We start from the raw sequence: 21,185 nt of genomic DNA, 5'->3' as shown, positions 1-21,185 counted from the left end.
CCATGACAGTACATATAAATATCTGTTAGCATAATGTGTCTGGCAGCTGAAAATGAGCTCAGATTTATCCAAGTGATGTACAGTGTCAAAAAAACTGATGACTCTCATGTGCTTGAATTACAGTGTCTTCCCCTGCCAAAATAAGCTAAATCAAAAGAGTTACTTTAAATTATAGAATGGAGTGTTTCAGAAAGTTGCAACAAAACTACTTTAAACAATTCTTACCACTCTACTAAGAGAATGGAGTGAACTATAAACAATCAAAACATGGTCATTTGTGCACTTGTTCATCAATTCATCCAGCAACCCAATTACTTATTGATGGATTTCTTCAACAAAGTCTTACTACAACGTGATCTCAGCACTGAGACTACATATACAACTTGGTCAAAAACAAGAAGTATTCAGACTACTCAATATTCTTACTCTTGGTGGTGCTATCTCAGGCCTGCACCAGGGAAGGTCACTTGCGGTGGCAACACCAGAGGTTAGTCTAAGGTTGGCTAGGAGTCAACCAGATGAAGTCACCAATAGCCCCTGTGCAAAGCAGGCCCTCTACTGCTTGAGCCTCACCTCCAGTCCATCTTGCTCTGGTTGTTTTGGAGATGGGGGTTTCATAAACTATTTACCTAGGCTGATCTCGAGCCATGATCTTCCTAATCTCAGCCTCCCAAGTAGCTAGGATTGCAGGTGTGAGCCACTGGTACCCAGCTACATCAGAACTTCTTATTCCTCTCTAACTTTTTACTCAGTGATCAACTTCTCTTCATCCCTCCCCCCTTTCTACTCTTCCCAGACTTCTGTAAACACCATTCTCAACTTCTAGACCAGCGTTTTTTTTTTATTCTTCGTATGTGTGAGACCATATTGTACTTGTCTTTTTCAGCCTGGCATAGTTCACATAATATAAAGATCTCCAATTCTATTCATGTGATTGTATATGATAGGATTTCATTCCCTTTATGGCCAAGTAGTATTGTATTGTATACATGAACCACATTTTCATTATCCATTTGCTGGTTGATGGATACTTAAGTTAGTTTCCTTGGGTATAGTGAATAATGCTACAATGTATAATAGAATATAAATGTCTCTTTGCCATACTGATTTCAATTCCTTTGGCTATATATACCAAGTAGTGAATTGCTGGATAGTATGATAGTTCTATTTTTAACTCTTTGAGAAACCTCCATACTTTTTTCCATAACAACTGTACTAATTTACATTCCCACCAACATTATGTAAGGGTTCCTTTTCCCCACATCCTCACCAGCACTTGTTATCTTTGATTTGTATTTTCCTGATGATTAATAATGTTGTATATGCTTTTTTATATATCTGTTGATTGTTACTTTGTTTTCTTTAAAGAAATGTATATTCAGGTTTTAAGCAGATTTTTTTTTTTTTGCTGTTGAGTTATTTGACTTCCTTATGCATTCTGGATATTAACTCCTTGTCACATGTCAAGTTTGCAGTGATTTTCTCCCATTCGGTGGGTTTTCTTTACTCTGTTTATTGTTTCCATTACTGTGCAGAAGCTTTTTAGTCTCCTGTAATCCTGTTTGTCAATTTTTTCTTTATATTTTCCCCATTCTTTAGGGTCTTATCCAAAAACTCTTGCATGTTCTAATGATCTGAAGTAATCTGTTTGTGGATTTTCCTATTAGTTTAATTGTTTCAGGTGTTATGTTTAAATATTTAGTCTACATTGAGGTGAGTTTTGTAACTGGTTAGAGAAAGAAGTCTGGTTTCACTCTTCTTGAGTGTGGATATTCAAATTTTCCCACACTATTTAAGAATATACTGTCTTTTCTTCAGTGTGTGCTGTTTGAATCGCTTTTGAAAATCAATTGTGTGCAGATATGTGGGCTTATTTCTAGGTTCTCTATTCTGTTGCACTTGTCCATCTTACTGTTTTGAGTACTGAAGTTTTGTAGTACATTTTGAAGTCAGGTAGTGAAGTAAGAAGGTAGGATTTTCTGCTTTGCATTTTTTGCTTAAGATGGCTTTGCCTATTCACAGCTTTTTTTTTTTTAATGTGTATGTGTGATTCCACACAAATTTTTTTTCTTTCTGTGTATTTATTCTCTTTCCAAAAATGTTTTGGTCTTCTGCTATATCTCAGAAATGTACTAATAGCTGCTGTTTAAGTTACAAAATACAAAATAATAATTTATTTCTTGGAGAAAATCTTGGGGATTATTTAAAAATGAAATTTTGAGTCTCTATAGACTTTTTTTTTTGTTAATAGTCTTTGAACTTTCTCATGGTACACATGTAAGGCTGCCTCTGACATGTGGTACCCTGTACTCCAAGTGGACATACTTGCATTTATAGTTTAGAGAAAATACAAAGGCAAGTTCTGAATGTAGCCTTAAAAGAAAGTGCCCTTTGCTTTGATATAGCAATATCAGAATCAAATGGGACTGTGCAATCAGAGCCATGAGTTTTATGAAAATGACTTTCCTTACACTTAATTTGTATTAGAGAGTGCCTAATCATGTAACATTAAAATTGTGGAACAACATTACTACATTCATGAATTAATACTACCCAATAAAAGGCATATCTTCAAATACTGAATTAAGAAAATCTTGAAAATCAAAACAGAAAATACATTAAATATCAAGCACTTAATTTGTAAACCTTGATAAAATAATAGCCTATTCCCATTTCCTCAAAGGCTTGTGAACTTTTAAAAGAGTGGATAGGAAGTAAAGAAAGAAAAAATAAAAGATAGGATTTGGAAACAAGACCAACATTAATTTAAAAGACTGATAACTTTTTTCTTTTTGTAAAAATAAGCCACAGAAGTATACTTTTATAATATTGATGCAAATTAGCATCTATTATAGAAGACACATACTCAGAAGGGACAGACATTTCAACCTGACACTTCCTACCATGTTCTAGAACTTGAATCTAGCACAATGGTTCCTTTCTGTACAAATAACTATACCATATCATTAAAAGCTAGTAAACTTTAAACTACCAGAAATCTTTTGTCTATGACAAGCACTTGATTGTAATTACAGATTTCAGAGTCTGAATATTGAAAAAATATTCAACAATTCTCAAAAATATATCTTAAGAAAACCATTTGAATGGAGGAAAGCACATATGTAATGACAAAGAAAATAATGTCCTAAGCCTATTTTATTAAATGGAATATCATACTACCCTTAAATTGAAGCTATTTGAGATAGGTGAGTAGGATTTTGTACTGCCAGTGTAAAATATCTTTGTGAAGAGTTAAGGAGTCAATACCTAGTGATTAAAATACCCTTCATAGCTTTCAACTTTAAAATTAAATCCTTGCACTTGTAAACTTAATTCAGAATGAGTTAATCTTAAAGACTGAATCACATGGTCCCATTATGGAAAGCTAACAATGGTAATCTATAATACCAAAACTTGAAGAATAAAGTTCTTGGATAAAAATATACAAAACCTTTGGAGCTGTTGAAGAGTAAGGATTCTTCATAGATTAACCCCTTCTACTTCCTATTATTCCTCACTGTCTAATGGCTTAAGAGACCTAGAACACTTATTGTAGAATTGTACTACAAGGTTAGTTCTGACTGCCTCCAACCTTCCACATTTAGTCAAGGACAAATGCTCTCTAGCATCCTAACTCATTTTTGTTACTGACTGCTCTTTGAGACTTGGTTTCCTTCAAGCTGTATCCTACAAATTTTAAATACACATTTTACTTACCCAAACAAGCAGAATGTATAAAATATAAAGATTGGGTAGTATATTGATATTTTATATCCAATTATTTAAAATGTCATTCAAATCACAATTACAATTGTGATACAGATATATGAGTGCCTTTCTCTTAATTACTAGTAATTATTATTTTATTACTAAAATATAAATGAAAAGCTAAAATTTTGGAACAGTTCCAACTCTCTTACTCAGAACTCAATGAAAATTGCTTTCAGAATGCTGACCAGAATATCCTGTTGCATAGCACATCCACAATTTTGAAAGTGGAGACTCACTTTCTCAAAAATTGAAAAACTGTATATTGTGATCATTTAAAAGTCAAGTTGGTCATGTTGTTTAAAATTACACGTACTTTCTAGCCTTGCAATTTCCATATGGAGCATAAATACTTGTTATTTTTCCTTTAAAGTTGAGATTATCATTATCTATTTGACACTTGCTAAGTGACTAAACAAAATGAATTTATGTTAGAGGATTTCTAAAATAAAATATTAAAACAGGGTATATATTAAATGGAATGAAAACAGCAATTGTTTTGCAAGAAGTTGCATAAATTGCATATAATTTATTTGTAGTAAGAAATTTTATCTTGAAGAAATTACTCTATCTATCGAAAGAGAGGCAAGTCACTTTAGGGAAATGTCAGTTATTGGAGAGGTGAGTCACTTGTTGAGGGAACAGATGCATGAGACTCCAAAGTAAGGCCTCAAAAACATTTTGGAAATAGTTATTACATGTTTGCACAATAAGGCTGACAACAGATTTTCAGCAAAAAGGACATTTTTGTGCATAAAGAGTTCAAATGGCATGCAAAAACATGGGGAATACTCTCACTTTGTTTAGTGCTATAGAAGACCTCATGCTTAATTCTTAAAATTAAATTTCAAATGAGTCTAAATAATTGATAGAGATAAATCAAATTAAGGAATAAACGGTATATGTTTATATAAGCATCAATATATATCATAAACATGAGCATGTATATATAAAACAATTAAACAAAAAGCCATCTTGATACAGTATTTCCCAATCTCTATATTCTCTTTCTGCCAAACATAAATCTCTTTTAAACACAACATTGTCCTTCTGACCTTGTTGCAAAGAAGAAAAAGGAATAAATAATAACTACTCTGTCTTCTTAATGAATTTCATTTGTATTAATTAAAAGCTTTGCCAGAATAAGATTGTGAAAAATCAGACAAAAACAAAAAAAATTACAAAAAGTTGCAAGAAAATACTTTAATTGCCTGGAAGTCTTAGAAAAGGAGTCACTAATTTTATAAGCACTAATAATATTTAGACACTTATAAAAATAGAATATACTGCCTTTGTTTACAATTTTAATATTTATTTTTCTAGCATTTAATTGTCCTAAACAATCAAATTAGTTAACTAGCCTTACACTGAAGTTTTACAGGACTTACTGTCTCCTTTATCCAGAATTTATAAATAACTTTAAGAGATTATTCAGTGCTTTATTCTTTTCTTTTCTTTTTTTTTTTCAGTGCTTGGGACCAAACTCAGGGCCTTGCACTTGCTAGGCAAGTACTCCTCCACTGAGCTAAACCCCCACCCCAGTGCTTTATTCTTTTCATATTAACTTCCTACCCTAGTCAACAACTTCCCTCCTGTTAGAGAATTGGTATACCTGGATTCAATTTTCAATGTTATTACAATAAAGTTGTTCATAGTTTGATGATATTCTCTTGGCATTTGTTAATATATGTCAGGTCTATAGTGATGTCCAATAATTTATGAGGTGTGTGTGTGTGTATGTGTGTGTGTGTGTGTGTGTGTGTGTTGGGCATTGAACCCAGGACCTGTCCATGACCGACAAATATTCTACCACTGAACTACATCTCAGCCTTCTCTACTTTTAGTGTCTCAATGTTTGGGATTTGTGTGTTCTTAAAATGCCATCTACTTGGAGAAAATTGCATGTTTATTGAGGAGGATTATATTCCACAATCATTTGATAAAGTATTATTTGAATGTATGTCAAATCCATTTGATCCATGGTGTGGTATAACTTGAAAGTTTCTTTGTTGATTTTGTCTGGATGATCTATCTGTTGAGGAGAGTGGAGTATTAAATTCACCTACTGTTATTGTACCAGAACCCATCTGTCCCTTTATGTCCAATAGTATTTGTTTTATGAACTTGTATGCACCAAAATTATATGCATATATATCCATAAACATCTTATCTTCTTTGGGCTTTTTTGCCTTATTATTTAGTGGCTTTTTATATTCTTTTTAACTAATATTTGTCAGATATAAATATTCTTGTTTTCTTTTAGATTCTATATGCTTGGAAAGTCATTTTCCATCCTTTCACTTTCAATATATATGTATTGGCACATTTGGTAAGTTTTTGCAGACTATAAATAGTTGGATCCTGTGTTTTAAAACATTTAGCCATTCTGCATCTTTTAAGTGGGTAATTAAGACCATTTGCATATATGGGTTTTTTTTTTTAATTTATTTGGGTCTTTTGGTTTATTCATTTATTCATATGTGCATACATTGTTTGGGCCATTTCTCCCCCCATCCCCCACTCCTTCCCTCTCCTCCACACTCCCCACACTTTCAGGCAGAACCTGTTCTGCCCTTTTTTTCCAATTTTGTTGAAGAGAAGACATAAGTAATAATAAGAAAGACATAGTGTTTTTGCTAGTTTGAGATAAGGATAGCTATACAGAGAGATTCCTAGGATTGCTTCCATGCACATGTGTACTACAATCTGAATTGATTCATCTCTACCAGACCTCTTCATTACTTCCAGGTCACCTTCCCATTGTGACCTCTGTCATTTTAAGGTTACTATATTAGCTCCTCTACAGTGGGCACATCAAACACTTTCAAGTTTTGGGTTTCTTACCTTTCCCTATTCCTTCTGTATATATTCTCCTATTAGTATGTGATCAATGTCCAATAATATTACTGCAACTGTTTACTTTTGAAAGATATGTCCTGATGCTTCCATTCTTCATCTTAGTGGTTTGCTGACTTATAAAGTTAACAATATTTGATTCTTTTTTCTTTCTCATTTGTTTATCTGTTCTTCTAGTGAGATTTGTTTTTTCTTTCTTTAACTCTTGTGTTTATGGATGTCTCCTTTCCTCTTCTGTTTGTAGTGTAACTTTAAGTATCTTCTGCAATATCAGCTTGGTGGTTATTAATTGCTTTAGTTTGTGATTATTATTAAAAATCTTTATTTTTCCTTTTATTTGAAATAACTTATTATTAAAAGGATAATTAATATGCTGTACATATTAATCATGGTTGACCATTATGTTGTTCAGATTTGAAATAAATAAGCTTAGGATCCCCTGATTTTTAGAGTTTATTTTGAGAAGTCTGCAGTTATTCTGATAGGTTTTTCTTTGTAAGTAATTTAACACTTTTCTCTTGGGAAAATTTTATTGATATGTTTTCTATGCCTGTAGTCTATAGCTCAGTTTCCTTTTCTATGCCAAAGAGGTATAAGACTATTCTCTTATGTCCCTAAAGTATTAAATATTGCTGTCATGATTGCTTTTATTTATTATATGAATATAATATTTCCTCAACCCCTGATATTCTTTCTCCATCTGGGCCAGACTATTGGAGATGTCTTCCATGGAATATGTTATTTGATTTTTGGGCTTTTCATTTCAAAGATTTCCATTTGCTTTACAGAATCTCTCTTCCTTTGCTGAAGTTCTTATCAAAGTTGCCAAATTTCACATGCAAGTTTTGAACTGACTTTTAAAATTTTCTTTTGTTTATTTAAATCATTTTAGAGTTTATTAATCATCTTCAAAGCTAAAGTATTGAATTCTTTGTCTGGTGTTTCAATCCTTTCAGTATCAGTTATTGAAAAGTTATGATATTTTAGAGGAGTCATGTTGCCTTTCTTCTTCATATTCCTCTGATTTATTCTGCAATTTGCATATCTGTTGGGATGGTTATGGAGTCCAGCCTCATATGAAGGCCTTCATCACTGCCTTTTTTGAGGGCTCAGTCCCAGTATTGCCAAGAGAGGAGAAAATGTATTACCATAACAGCAGGAACACCAAAACAAACAACATATACAAATGCAATAAAAATAAATTAAAGACATGTAGTATATCACTAATTATCATAGAAATGAAAGTGATAAAAATAATATAAAATAAACTGGTTAAAACTAATAGGTAAAAGTACTAATAATAAAAGAATGAAATAAAGAGGAAACAGGAAAAGATAAAATAGACATAATCTAGGTTAAATAAAAAATGAAAATAAGTAGAAAGAAAAAGAATGTGAGGAAGAAGAGACAGAAAGAGCAGATAAAAAAATCAGATTACAAAATAAATAATAAATATATAAATAAAACACATAATGACAAGAAGAAGACTAACAAAAACAAATCATTTTTAAATAAAATGAAGCAAAATAATACTAAAAATATAGCAAAAAGAAAAAAGGTTTTAAAAAAAGACAAGAAATTGAAGAAGCTTTATCTTTCTATCCTCTAATATTTGAATACTACCAGCTCTGGGGTGGAGGGTTGGGGATAGTATGGCACATTTGAATGTACTGTAGTTCCTCTCTTTTCCTACAGTATAGGTTCATGCTATAGATGAGTATACAGGCTGAGGCCTCGGCCAGTCAATGTATGTTCAGTGTCACAGCTGTATTCACTTTAGAGGCTTCCTTTCTTGTGTACCAGGAACCACTGATGGCCTCAACAAGATTTGAGGCATGTGGGTCAGATAGGATTTCACTTGCTACGGAAGTCCCACAGTTTCTAAATTTAGCAGTTGCAAATGGTCAAGCCACAGCATGTCCCCAAGTAGAGCAGAGAGTGAAGAAAATAAGCAGAGAGCACTGAGCTCTGCATTAGATGGGGAGCCCAAGAGAACCTGACACCTGTGACTGAGTCTTAATGCTTGCAGTCCCCAGCAGCAAACCACTCTTCATCCTACCATGAAGGGATATTGAACTATTAAGCGTTTTTCTGAATATATTCAGAAGATCATGTGACTTTTTTGTCCTTGGTTTTACTTAGGAATCAAGGAGCTAACTTGAAACTGCAGAAATTGAGCAATCCACAGAACCTGTGCTCTGAGATCTCAGTCCCACCTGGTAGCAAACCACCCACAATAGGGAGGCAGCTCCAGTGGCCAAGCAATATGCTGGCAATAGCATTGAAGAGCTCAGTTTCTGCAATAATTTACAGGTGATACAACTTGCTCCTCACCACAGATAGTGGGATCACCAATCACTATGCTCTCTTTTGACCTAGCTCTCTGCTGCGTAAACGTCTCAGCAGGTCTTTGTCCCACTCTCCCTCTCTCCATGACTGTCTCTGGTGACATTTTCCACAGTCATTTTGACAGGATGCCCCTAGGTTTTCTGAAATGTGTTTGCTCTTTGTTGTAAGGTCCTTAGAATAGTTTAGTTTAAAATAATAACCCCTTTTCAAGGTAACAACTGGATATAGCACTCTGAGATATGGGAAGCCATAAAAAAATTGATTTTTATTCCAATGCTGGCTTGCCACACAGGAAGTCATTTTCACATCAAATCTTCCCACTTGATTTAATGCTTACAAGTACTATGTGTTTCTCCTGAAGCTAGGATTGCCAGTCTATTGTCACAAGCACTTTCTTGTTTTTGTGACTGCGGCTTCTGCTTTCCCCCTCTGGGGAGCTGGTGTTGCAACTGTGGATTATTTCTTACTTTTCTCTATGTTGTCATTCTGTTTGATTTTTACTTAACCTATCTCCAATTCCTTGATTCTTGATGTTGTCTCTCTTTCCTTAACATATAAACTGTCCTTTGCTACCTTGACTCTTATTCACGGAATCACATGATGAAATTTATAATCCGTCATGTTACCACAGAATGTAACTGGATTTATTCTAAACTATGAATTTCTATGTTTTAGTGTCATGGTTTTTTGAAAATTGATTTGTTAACATAGTGTAGAGAATTGCAGGTAGAAGGTAAATAGTAATTATACTTAGAAATGGAAATGTTCGTTCTAGTCTATTAGTGCAGGTGATTATGTCAATGTTGTTAGTAGTGGTGTGTGATTAGATTTTGTTGCTGTTATGTTACAGCTTACATAAATGGATAAAGAAAATGTGATATATATGTATGTATGTATGTATCTATCTATCTATGGTTTGAAAATATCCAAGCTTGAAAAAGAAAAATTCCTGTCATTTCTGAAAATATTGATGAATCTGAAGGACATTATGGTAAGAAAAATAATTCAGAAACAGAAAGCTAAACACTGCCTATCTCATTTATATGTGGAATTTTAAAGAATCTGTATAATAGAAGTAGAAAGTACAATAGTACTCACCAGAGTGGCCAGAAGATATTGATTAAAGGACAAAATTTCAGTTGGACAGGGAATCAACTCAAGGGATCTGTTGTACATCATGAAGACTATAGTTAATGATAGTATATTGCATTCCAGAAAATTGTTAAAAGAGTATATTTAAGTGTTCTCAGAAAAACAACATATATGTGATGTAATGCAAATGTTAATTGGCTAGATTTACCTTTTTCAATCAAAACATCATGTCATATATCATAAACACATGGAATTCATTTTCATCAATTAAAAAAGTAATAAAAATCATAAACATACAAAATTAACACAACTCCTTAACTAACTACTGACTTCACATTCCTTTTGCATTATTTTATGCTTTCATTCGGGGTATGTTAGCTTAGCATTTTGTTCAATGTTCTTTCTTCCGTTCTATCATCTTTCCCTGTCCCAGAGTTAGACTGCTGTTGTTTATTGTTACTAGACATTTGTACTGCAGTGTGTGTGTTGAGGAGAGGGGAGATCAAAAGCATGTGTGTTTCAGTCTATGCAAGTCGTGAACTTTTGAGGCCCAGAAATAAGATTTTCTCAATGGTCCTTCTTCAGTGTAAAATTCTAACTGAGGCCAGGACAATTTACTATACTTCCCCAGGAATGGAATATTTTTTCCTTTTTATTTATCTTGATTGTAGTATATTTTAATATTTTTTTGGAGAATGATACATTTTATTGCCTTTCTTTCACCAGGTTAAATATTTTGTTCCTTAAGGTGGAAGAGACTTGACTGAGCTTCACGTATTTCTTTCAGTTATAGTTTCTACTCTCCTCCAGTCATACACCATAAAGTTTAGCTTTCTTGTGTCCAGCCCTCAGTCTTTCTTATGAACATCTGGTAGTAACCTCTGGAGAAGATCTTGCTCCTCTCACACAGGGCACATTTAGCTTTGTAATTCACTTAGAATGTTAGCAACATCTATCTCATCTACTCCTGCTAACCATGCTTTGTTACATTCACATACCATCTATTCTTGGTTTGCCTATGTTTCCACTCATTTATTATCCTGAGCACTCAGCTCTTTTTCTGATTAGAACTCTTTTTTATGATTTTGTGGGTAATCAGGATATTTCCTTTGAGATTACTATCTTTCCATTTCTCTAGACACAAAATAGGAGATAGAGTTGCAGTTTTAAAAATTATTTTTAGTAAAGTTTGAATGATAAATCATTAGGAAATAAATGAATAATTATCGTTCTCATTTCCTTAAATTTCTTTCTGTATTTTCTCTCTTACATTTTCCACTATCAGTATTATCACCAGAAATAATGATCATCAGATATTTAGGTGAAGATTAAGCCATAAAGCTCAATCAAAATTTATAATTATTAAAATTACCATCATACTACAAAAATAAATCATGAAAGATAATAACTATAGGACCCTTTTGACAAAATGATATTGAAAAGAAACAGTTAAATTTCACAGTGAAAACTAACTAGAGCAGAAATTGACCGCAGCAGAGATGGAATCTACTCTTGAGTCATACATCCCATAATGGATTGAGCCCTGTGATGGAGAGCAGGAACCTGCATAAGAGATGCTAGGCCTCATCCACTGCCATGGCAGTATTTATTACATTTTAATGTTCATAAATATTATATAGGGGTCTTATTAAAAATGCAGACTTGGATGCACTCTGTCTCTAGTGGGGATTAGGAGAAACAGATGCTATAGACTATGTTTTCAGTAGCATGATCCTAGAGTTTAATTATAATTAGATTTTATTTCAGTTGAAATTTATGTCTTGGAAATACATAGGAAAAAGCCTTCAGTCTCAGTCTGCCTTTTAATATTTTTGTAAATATCGTTCTCTAAAACAAAGGATAGAGGTGAAATAATTCTAAAAAGTGCTAAGGACAATGTCTGGACAATAATTGATAAAGATTTTATGTTAAATGGTAATAGACAAAACTTCTTGAATATTAATCATAATAGCTTGATACAACCACCATGTTAGGATTTTATCAATTAATTCAAAATGAAACCTTTTCATCATTACTATTTAGGTGTAGGGAATTTAAATGATTCAAAGATTTGGATTAGCTCAATCTCACATAGGTAGTAATTAAAAGATTATGAAAAGAAATCTAGGCAGTTTCCCAAAAGGGTAAAAATTCTGAACTAAGAAATAAACATTGATTTGTCAAATTAAACAAACCAGAAATAATACCAATATCAAGCTCCACTAAATAATATTAAGAATATAGGCAATTATGCCAAGTGTGATGTTCATACTTATAATCTCAGGTACATAGGAGGCAGAGGTAGGAGGGTAGGGGTATGAATCTATCCCACGCAAAAATTGTGAGAAACTATCTTAAAACAAAAAGTTCTGGGTGGCATGACTCGAGTGGTACAGTTAAAGCCCTGAGTTCAATCCCAAGCACTACCCAAACCAAACCAATCAAACAAAAGCGATAGGCAATAAAAGACTATGAAGAAGAAGTGTGACGTCTAAGTCCTTTCCCTACATTTTCCTAAACTGGACTTGTTCCTTTGTCTCCAAAAGCATCTTAAGGTGATATGCTGAGGATTACTTATATATTAGGTAGAATTTAATTATGAATCTTTTCCATTTTATCTTTAGAGATAGTATCATCTATAAGGCATTCCCCAGGAAGTCATACTCCACAGAGTTTGGGTTCTACTTACCATTCCTTCAACAAAGAAATTTCACAGATTTGGACTGTTATTCCTGGGAAATACCATAAGTTTATCACTTGCCATTCAGTTAACAAGGAGAGTGCCACATGTCATCTTCTTTCCATTCTCCCCATAGCCAAGAAGTGAATATGGTTTTACTCCTTTCCAGTCCTTAAGAACTAGGCAACTTGTAGATTGTTCATTTTTCTGAACAATCTACAAGTTCAGAATGGAAGCCATAGATTAGGTAATTAACAGAATTACCAATGGGTCAGTCACTAGAGGAAAGACCAAGTTACACAATGGAGGTTCAAAAGGTCAAGGAATCACACAAAAGCTAGAGTGACTCAGGAGAAAATGTTCATTGTAAGCCAGTAGCAAGACTTTCTTTAAGAGTATTTTTACTCTTATATGACTTTTCAGAAATGCTCAATGAGGCAGAGGTCAATTCCTCAGTATTATGCCTGGGTCTTATATGTTGAAGCCACAAACTTGTAGCAGCTGCCTAGAAGCATGTAACCCAAGCAGGGAAAATAGCAGCTGTAGGTCAAGGAGATTTGAGGGCATAGAATCCATAAGAACAAAAGGTTAGGGCCTTTGTTAAGAGCAACCAAAAGCACAGAGTATTTAAGGAGAAACATTTCTATAGTTACAGATAATTTCTTTAATCTAGACTAATCTTTAAGAACATGCCAGTGTATTTGAAAACATTTAACTCTTATAAAAAGTAACAATTAGTTGCCATTTAAAATAATTTTATAGTCACAGATTTCTAAGAATGCTGTTTTCATTGCATCTCATCTATTTCTTTCTGTGATTTTCCTTATTAATTATAGAAAAAAATTCTAAAATTCTATTCACATTAACTTCTTATTTAATGATTATAACCTGTCTGCTATTTGGTACAATTTTGTTTACTATTGCTTTCCAAAATGTTTTTGTTTGTGCTCACTTGGCTGAATGAAAATGTGTACTCACCCAGAATAAAACCAGGACTATCTAGTTGAAGTACACAGCATTTGAGAGAAATTGCTGGCTCACCTGGTGGTTAATTCAAATTTAGGTTATTTTGATTGTATCAGCACATTTTACATCATGATCTGCAGTGTCAAAGCAGATGGGACATTCTGTGTCCTTCGTTTGCTATGATATGATGAAAAATGAATGAAGTGGGATTGACTTAAGAGGCTAAATGTGCCTGGAGATTGTTAGGTACAGCATCATGGAGAGTACTTTATATCACATTGAAGCTGAAGAAGAGCAAACTCAGCATTTCCAAGGATTGTACAAATATATTTTGAAATGTGCAGATTAATAAAAATGTTTAACAAAATGTTGACATGGCTTTCTCTCAAAACAGCCCTCATAAAATCAGTAGCAAATCTCATCATAAAATGTATCCAATGATGCTGGATTTACCAAATAAATCACCATCTCTGTTCTATTATTTGGGTGGTGTAAAACAAAGTTCATATTTGCTATTGATTGAGGATGCCGTGCTCTCTCCCAGATCATTCTGCATTTTACAAACAACCTTTCAAGGATGTTTGTGTGCTTATTTTCTGAGATCATCACCCAACATACATTTGAAGAGCTCTGATTCTTATGAAGAAGTTATAAGGAATTACCTACTGGGGAATGAGTTTTATAGTTACAAGGTTTCTAAGAATCTGAGTTTTCACTGTAGCTCACCCACTTCTCTTCCTGTGGGTTTTTTTCATTAAATATTCTATTTACCTCATGATTACTATTTATAATCCAGATATTGAAAGGAATAGGAGGTCTCAGCGGGCCCCAACCCCCTTGTTGGAGAAACCAGTACCAAACACCCCGTGTAGATAAGATAAGCAATGCGGCAGGGCTCGTTTAGGGCATATAGAATGTGGGGAATGTGAGCAGGAGGTACATGCAAGATGTGAGGTACGTGCAAGATGTGAGGTACGTGCAAGATGTGCTCTGCCTGCTTGCCCAATGTTGATAACGAAAATATGCACGCCACCGCGGTCTATATAAGATTTCCCCTAAAGAGGCTCAGGGTCGTGTTTTTCCTAACCGGTCCTGCGTGTCCGTGTGGGAGCTCGACCCTGGCTAGCCAGCCCAATAAACTCTGCTTTGTAGATTGCATTCATGCCTGGCTCTCTGTTTCTCGGGGGAATAGGATTCCGGGTCCTAACATTTGGAGGTCCCACCGAGATTTCATTTTCTCGAGAGACAGAACCTGCCTGCGAGAAAGCAGGGGCGATCCCAAGTCCTAGGCATTGGGAGGGGATCCCAGACCCTCATTTGGAGGAACTTGAGTGTTCCATTTGGGCTGCAGCGGGGATTCGGCCAATCCCCAGGGAGATTCATTCTGGGAATCTCGCAAAGAGGACCACAGGGTCCTATTGGGAGAGGCTTTCCTCTCATTTTGGCTCGAGCATTTTAGGAACCCTGGCGCCAGGTGAAGAACTAATTGAACTAGTCGACTGACCACCCGTCAAGTGGACGCCTTTCGGCCTGATATCCCAGCTGGACGGTGAGGAGGTTGAATGGGGTGCGCACCAGTGTGAGAGAAGGACCGGTCCGAGCGAGTGCTGGAGAGTGTTTTGTGTGTGTGGAATTATTGTTGTCTTCACCCTTTTTGTTCTCTCTCTCCTGGTGTTTGATTCTCCTTCCACAATGGGACAGGGGCAGACAACCCCAAAGTCTTTGATCCTTTCTCACTTTTTAGAAGTTAAAGAAAGGACCTTAAATGCGGGTCTGGTCATCAAGAAAGGTAAGTTCGACACCTTTTGTTCTACAGAGTGGCCCACCTTTGGAGTCGGGTGGCCCATTCAAGGTTCCCTCTCCCTAGACATGATCACTAAGGTTAAAGCAGTCATTTTTCAGCCAGACAATCGAGGCCATCCAGACCAAGTTCCTTACATTTTGGTTTGGGAGGATCTGGTGAGGAACCCTCCCCCTTGGTTAACAGTTTTTCTGACCCACCCCTCCAGTTCGGCCCCCGGGGCTAAAACCCCAGTCACGCCCGCCTTGGTCATAAAGGAGGAGGAAAAACTTCCTCTTCCCACCTTGACCGGTCCTCAAATTAGGGCATCTCCTTCACCATCTCCGGTCTTACCAGAGAGTTCCCCCCTTTACCCATCCCTCGCAGGGGCAGAGGAAGATTGGCCACCTCCATATATGACTCCCCCTAGCCAAGCCAGTGCCCTGGAGGAGGAAATTTCCTCATCCACCTCAATAGGACTGGCAGCTGGAGGAGGAATGGGTCGAAGACTTTGCCCCCGAGGGATCCGGGAAAGGGAAGGGGAAGATGGGCCCTCCTCATCAACACAGGGGGAGGAAACTGTCCCTACACTTCCAGTCCGGATGGTGGGCCAAGGGGGACCGGGAGGAGGGCAACAGTTTCAGTACTGGCCCTTCTCCTCCAGTGATCTATATAACTGGAGGACGCAGAACCTGCCCTTTTCTGAAGACCCCAAGTGTCTCATAGATCTCTTGGAGTCCATCATGCATACACACCGTCCCACTTGGGATGACTGTCATCAGCTGCTCAATACTCTTTTTACGACGGAGGAACGAGAGCGCATCCTCAATGAAGCGAGGAAGAACGTCTTGGGGGATAATGGGAGACCCACAACTCTCCAACCGGCCATAGATGAGGGTGTTCCCCTACGCCGCCCTGATTGGGATTTCGGGACCGCAGAAGGTAGGGAGCGTCTTCGGATCTACCGCCAGACTCTTATGGCCAGTCTCCGAGCGGCCGCTAGAAGGCCCACCAATTTTGCAAAAGTGAAAGCAGTCGTTCAAAGGGAAAACGAAAGCCCGGTCGGTTTCTCAGAGTGCCTCTATGAGGCATACCGTCAGTACACCCCTATTGACCCTGAGGCGGACCTCTACCTGTCTGCTGTGGTACTTTCATTCATTAATCAGGCAGCTCCAGATATTAGGAGAAAACTCAATAAACAGGAAAACTTAGGGGAGATGACTATAAGGGAAATGCTACAGGTAGCGGAAAAGGTCTTTACCGCTAGGGAAACTCCAGAAGAAAGGGAGGAAAGACGGAGAAAGGAAGACAGGGAGGCCCAGGAGAAATTGAGAAAGGAGGACCGGGAGTTCCAGGCTAAGGAAAACCGAAAGCAACAGAGAGAAATGGCCTGTATTTTCCTAGCGGGTGTCCGGGACCAACCCAGGGAAGGGGGCCATGCCAGGACCCCAGATAAGGAACACTGTTTTTACTGTAAGGAAACTGGGCATTGGAAGAGAGAATGTCCTAAGTTAAAGGGAAGAAGAGGGTTTGGAAGGAGACCGGGGGAAAACAGGGAAAGGGAAGGAGCAGTAGAGCAGGCCAGAGTCCTCCTAGCCGGAGAAGAGGACTGAAGGAGACGGGGCTCGGACCCCCTCCCCGAGTCCTGGGTAACAATACATGTGGAGGGGAAGCCGATGGGGTTCATGGTGGATACCGGCACCCAGTATTCGGTTTTAAACAAGGCACATGGACCTTTGAACAAGGCACGAACAAGTGTTGTTCAGGGGGCCACCGGTACGCAGTTATGTACATGGACTACCAAAAGAAAGGTGAACTTAGGAAAACACCAGGTCACACACTCCTTCCTGGTTGTCCCTGAGAGCCCCGCCCCCCTGCTCAGACGGGACCTACTCACCAAAATAGGGGCCCATATCCATTTTGAACCAGATGGAATAATTGTGACTGATCGAGAAGGGAGCCCGATTCATGTCTTGTCCCTATCATTGGCTGACGAGCATCGTCTGTTTGAGAGTCAACAGGAACCAGGAGGGGACATGACTCATTGGGTAAAAAGATTTCCCACGGCCTGGGCAGAGACTGCGGGAACCGGCCTCGCCAAACACCTCCCGCCCGTAGTTATACAATTGAAGGCTTCTGCTCTCCCCATTCGGGTGAAACAGCATCCTATGCCTGAGGAGGCCCGAAGAGGCATAGCCCCTCATATCCACAGGCTAATAAAGGAAGGAGTACTGCGGCCTTGTCAGTCTGCCTGGAATACTCCTCTGCTCCCCGTCCGAAAGCCAGGAAGTGGGGACTATAGGCCTGTGCAAGACCTACGAAAGGTAAACGAGTGGACGGAGGACATTCATCCCACCGTTCTGAATCCCTATACCTTGCTCAGCCACCTATCCCCCTCGCAAGTATGGTATACGACCCTTGATTTGAAAGATGCTTTCTTCAGCATTCCATTGTCAGAAATTAGTCAGCCGCTATTTGCTTTCGAATGGCAAGAAGATGGGGGCCAATCCGGACAGCTCACTTGGACCAGACTGCCGCAAGGATTTAAAAACTCTCCCACCCTGTTTAATGAGGCCCTGAGCCAGGACCTGGAACCTTTTCGCCGGAGCCACCCACGAGTCACTCTGTTACAGTATGTTGATGACTTACTGTTAGCGGCAGAAACCCGAGAGGAGTGCATCAAGGCTACTGAACACCTGCTAACGGAATTAGGTGAGCTGGGGTATCGGGCAAGTGCCAAGAAAACTCACATCTGTAAAAGGTCAGTGACATATTTGGGTTATCGGATTGCAGATGGGGCAAGATGGCTGACTGATGCCATGAAACAGACTATTCTGGCTATCCCATCCCTGACATCCACTAGGGGGGTGAGAGAATTCCTGGGCTCCGCGGGGTTCTGTAGACTCTGGATTCCAGGATTTGCGGAAATAGCCAGACCCCTATATGAGGCCACCAAAGAAGCTCCAGATTGGAGTTGGGGAGAGAGAGAACAACAGGCCTTTGATCAGCTAAAAGATGCTCTTTTGCAGGCCCCTGCCTTAGCCTTGCCAGATCCTACAAGACCATTCACTCTGTTTGTAGATGAGAAAAAGGGGGTAGCCAAAGGAGTCTTGACCCAACAGCTAGGTCCCTGGAAGAGACCAGTGGCATACTTTTCCAAGAAATTAGACGCAGTAGCGGCAGGATGGCCCCCCTGCCTCCGCATCATAGCGGCCATTGCCGTGCTGGTGAGAGAAGCCGATAAACTAACCTTTGGACAGGCCCTCTGGGTAACGGCCCCTCACCCGGTGGAGGGAATCCTTAAACAACCCCCTGGGAAATGGATGACGAATGCCAGGCTCACCCACTACCAGGGGCTCTTGTTGGATTCCCCTTGGATCACATTCACAGATCCCATAATCCTGAACCCTGCCACCTTGTTGCCTAACCCGGAACTGCAGACACCTGTCCATAACTGCAAAGAATTCCTCTCCGAAGTTACACAGGTACGGGCTGACCTAAAGGATACCCCCCTGTCCGGCTGCAAATTAAACTGGTACACGGATGGAAGCAGTTTTTTCCAAGATGGAGCCTGAAGGGCAGGGGCAGCTGTAGTCGACCAAGAAGGAAATACGGTATGGAGCAGCGCCCTCCCACCCGGAACATCAGCCCAAAAAGCGGAATTAATTGCCTTGGCAGAGGCCCTGGAGAGGGCAAAAGGAAAGCGAGTCAATATCTACACCGATAGCCGCTATGCTTTCGGTACCGTCCATGTCCACGGGGCCATCTATCGCGAAAGAGGATTCCGCACAGCAGAAGGAAAACATCTAAAGAACCTAGCCGAAGTCCAGCGTCTATTATTGGCAGTGGAAAAACCGAAGGCAGTGGCAGTGATGTATGTCCCAGGCCACCAGTCTGCCAAGACGCCGGAAGCTGTCGGTAACAACAGAGCAGATCAAGAAGCAAAGAGAGTAGCAATGGTGAGTCCTCCCATGGAGACAGGGCAACCTTCCACGGTTGCGGCGATAGACGTGCCGGTCCCAGAGCTCCCTCCGCTACCCCCCCGACCAGAATACTCCACAGAGGATTTCACTTGGATGAGAGCCCACTCCCCCTTTAGAGAAGGGGAAGACGGATGGAAAAGCGACTTGGAAGGCAAGTTAATTCTGCCTGAAAAACTCGGACGATTCCTGTTGGCTAACTTACATAAGTCCACCCATTTGGGGCGGAGAAAATTACTAGACTTGTTGACATCTGCGCAGCTCCGATTTCCGAACCAGACCATAGCAGTCCGCCAAATTGTGGAAGATTGTGCCAGCTGCACAGTCATGAAACCAGGACGAAGGGAGGGGCACCATACAGGTACTCGGGAACGGGGGAGGGCTCCGGGAAGAAGTTGGGAAGTGGATTTTACTGAGGTAAAACTGGGAAAGTTTGGGTACAAATATTTGCTGGTATTCATAGATACCTTTTCGGGCTGGGTGGAGGCTTTTCCTACAAAGAAGGAGACGAGTCAGGTAGTGGCAAAGGCTTTGCTAGAGGAAATCATACCCAGATATGGGGTGCCCGAGGCAATTGGGTCAGATAATGGTCCGGCTTTTGTTAGTAAAGTCCTGCAGGGACTAGCCCAGACTATGGGGGCCAATTGGAAGCTACATTGTGAATATAACCCCCAGAGCTCAGGGCAAGTAGAAAGGATGAATAGGACACTAAAGGAGACCTTAGCCAAATTGGCCCTGGAGACTGGCGGTGATTGGGTGACGCTCCTTCCCTTGGCCATCTTCCGGGTCCGGAATTCTCCATATGTCCACGGGCTAACTCCCTTTGAGATCCTGTATGGGGCTCCACCCCCCATCATTCAGAGGACCTTAAGCCCGAGACTAGGTGATCTGGCCCCAAATTATCGTGTTACTCTACAGGCTTTAGCTAAAGTACAACAACAAATATGGCCCCTAATTCAAGCATACCATACTGCAGAGAGGACCCCGAACATGGAGCATGGCATAGTCCTGGGGAATATGGTATGGGTTAAAAGACATCAGTCCAAAACCCTAGAGCCTAGATGGAAAGGACCTTATGTTGTACTGTTTACTACCCCTACCGCCCTCAAGGTCGACGGGATTGCAGCATGGGTACACCATTCCCATGTAAGACGGGCTCACCCTCCGGAGAAAAAACAGGAAAATTGGTCTGCACGGAAGCATCCAACAAACCCACTCAAGCTCCAGCTGATACGGGATGCTCCGAAAAACGAGAACACTCCAGATGCTCCGCAGCCCTCCTAGAATGGGATCATCACCTGGGTCCACTACACCCACATCAGACCGGCAGATCTGGTAGCTATGAAGAAAGGCCTCCTGCCTACAAGAAGGGTGTCCCACCACAAGGAAAATTTTTTCAAACTCAAACTTCATACTGGACCTCGGTAACTTTATTCCTTTTTCTAACCCTGTCCACCACTTGCTGGGGGCATACAAATCCATATCAACCTTTTAACCTGACCTGGATGATTGTAGATGTATCCACAGGAGACATTCTTAACCAGACCTCCAAGGTGACCCCTCCCAGCACCTGGTTCCCAGAATTATACTTTGACTTAAGGGCCTTATTCACTGGCAGGGGACAATGGGATTTGCGCCAAAGTTACTTCTATGTCTGCCCCGCTCCCCAACCCAACCACAGAAAAAAATGTGGAGGAATCGCAGACTATTATTG

Source organism: Castor canadensis, chromosome 2, assembly GCF_047511655.1.
Source record: "Castor canadensis chromosome 2, mCasCan1.hap1v2, whole genome shotgun sequence".
In the NCBI taxonomy this organism is placed as follows: Eukaryota; Metazoa; Chordata; class Mammalia; order Rodentia; family Castoridae; genus Castor; species Castor canadensis.
The sequence above is the reverse complement of the archived record's forward strand: the minus strand, read 5'-3'. Positions refer to the sequence as shown.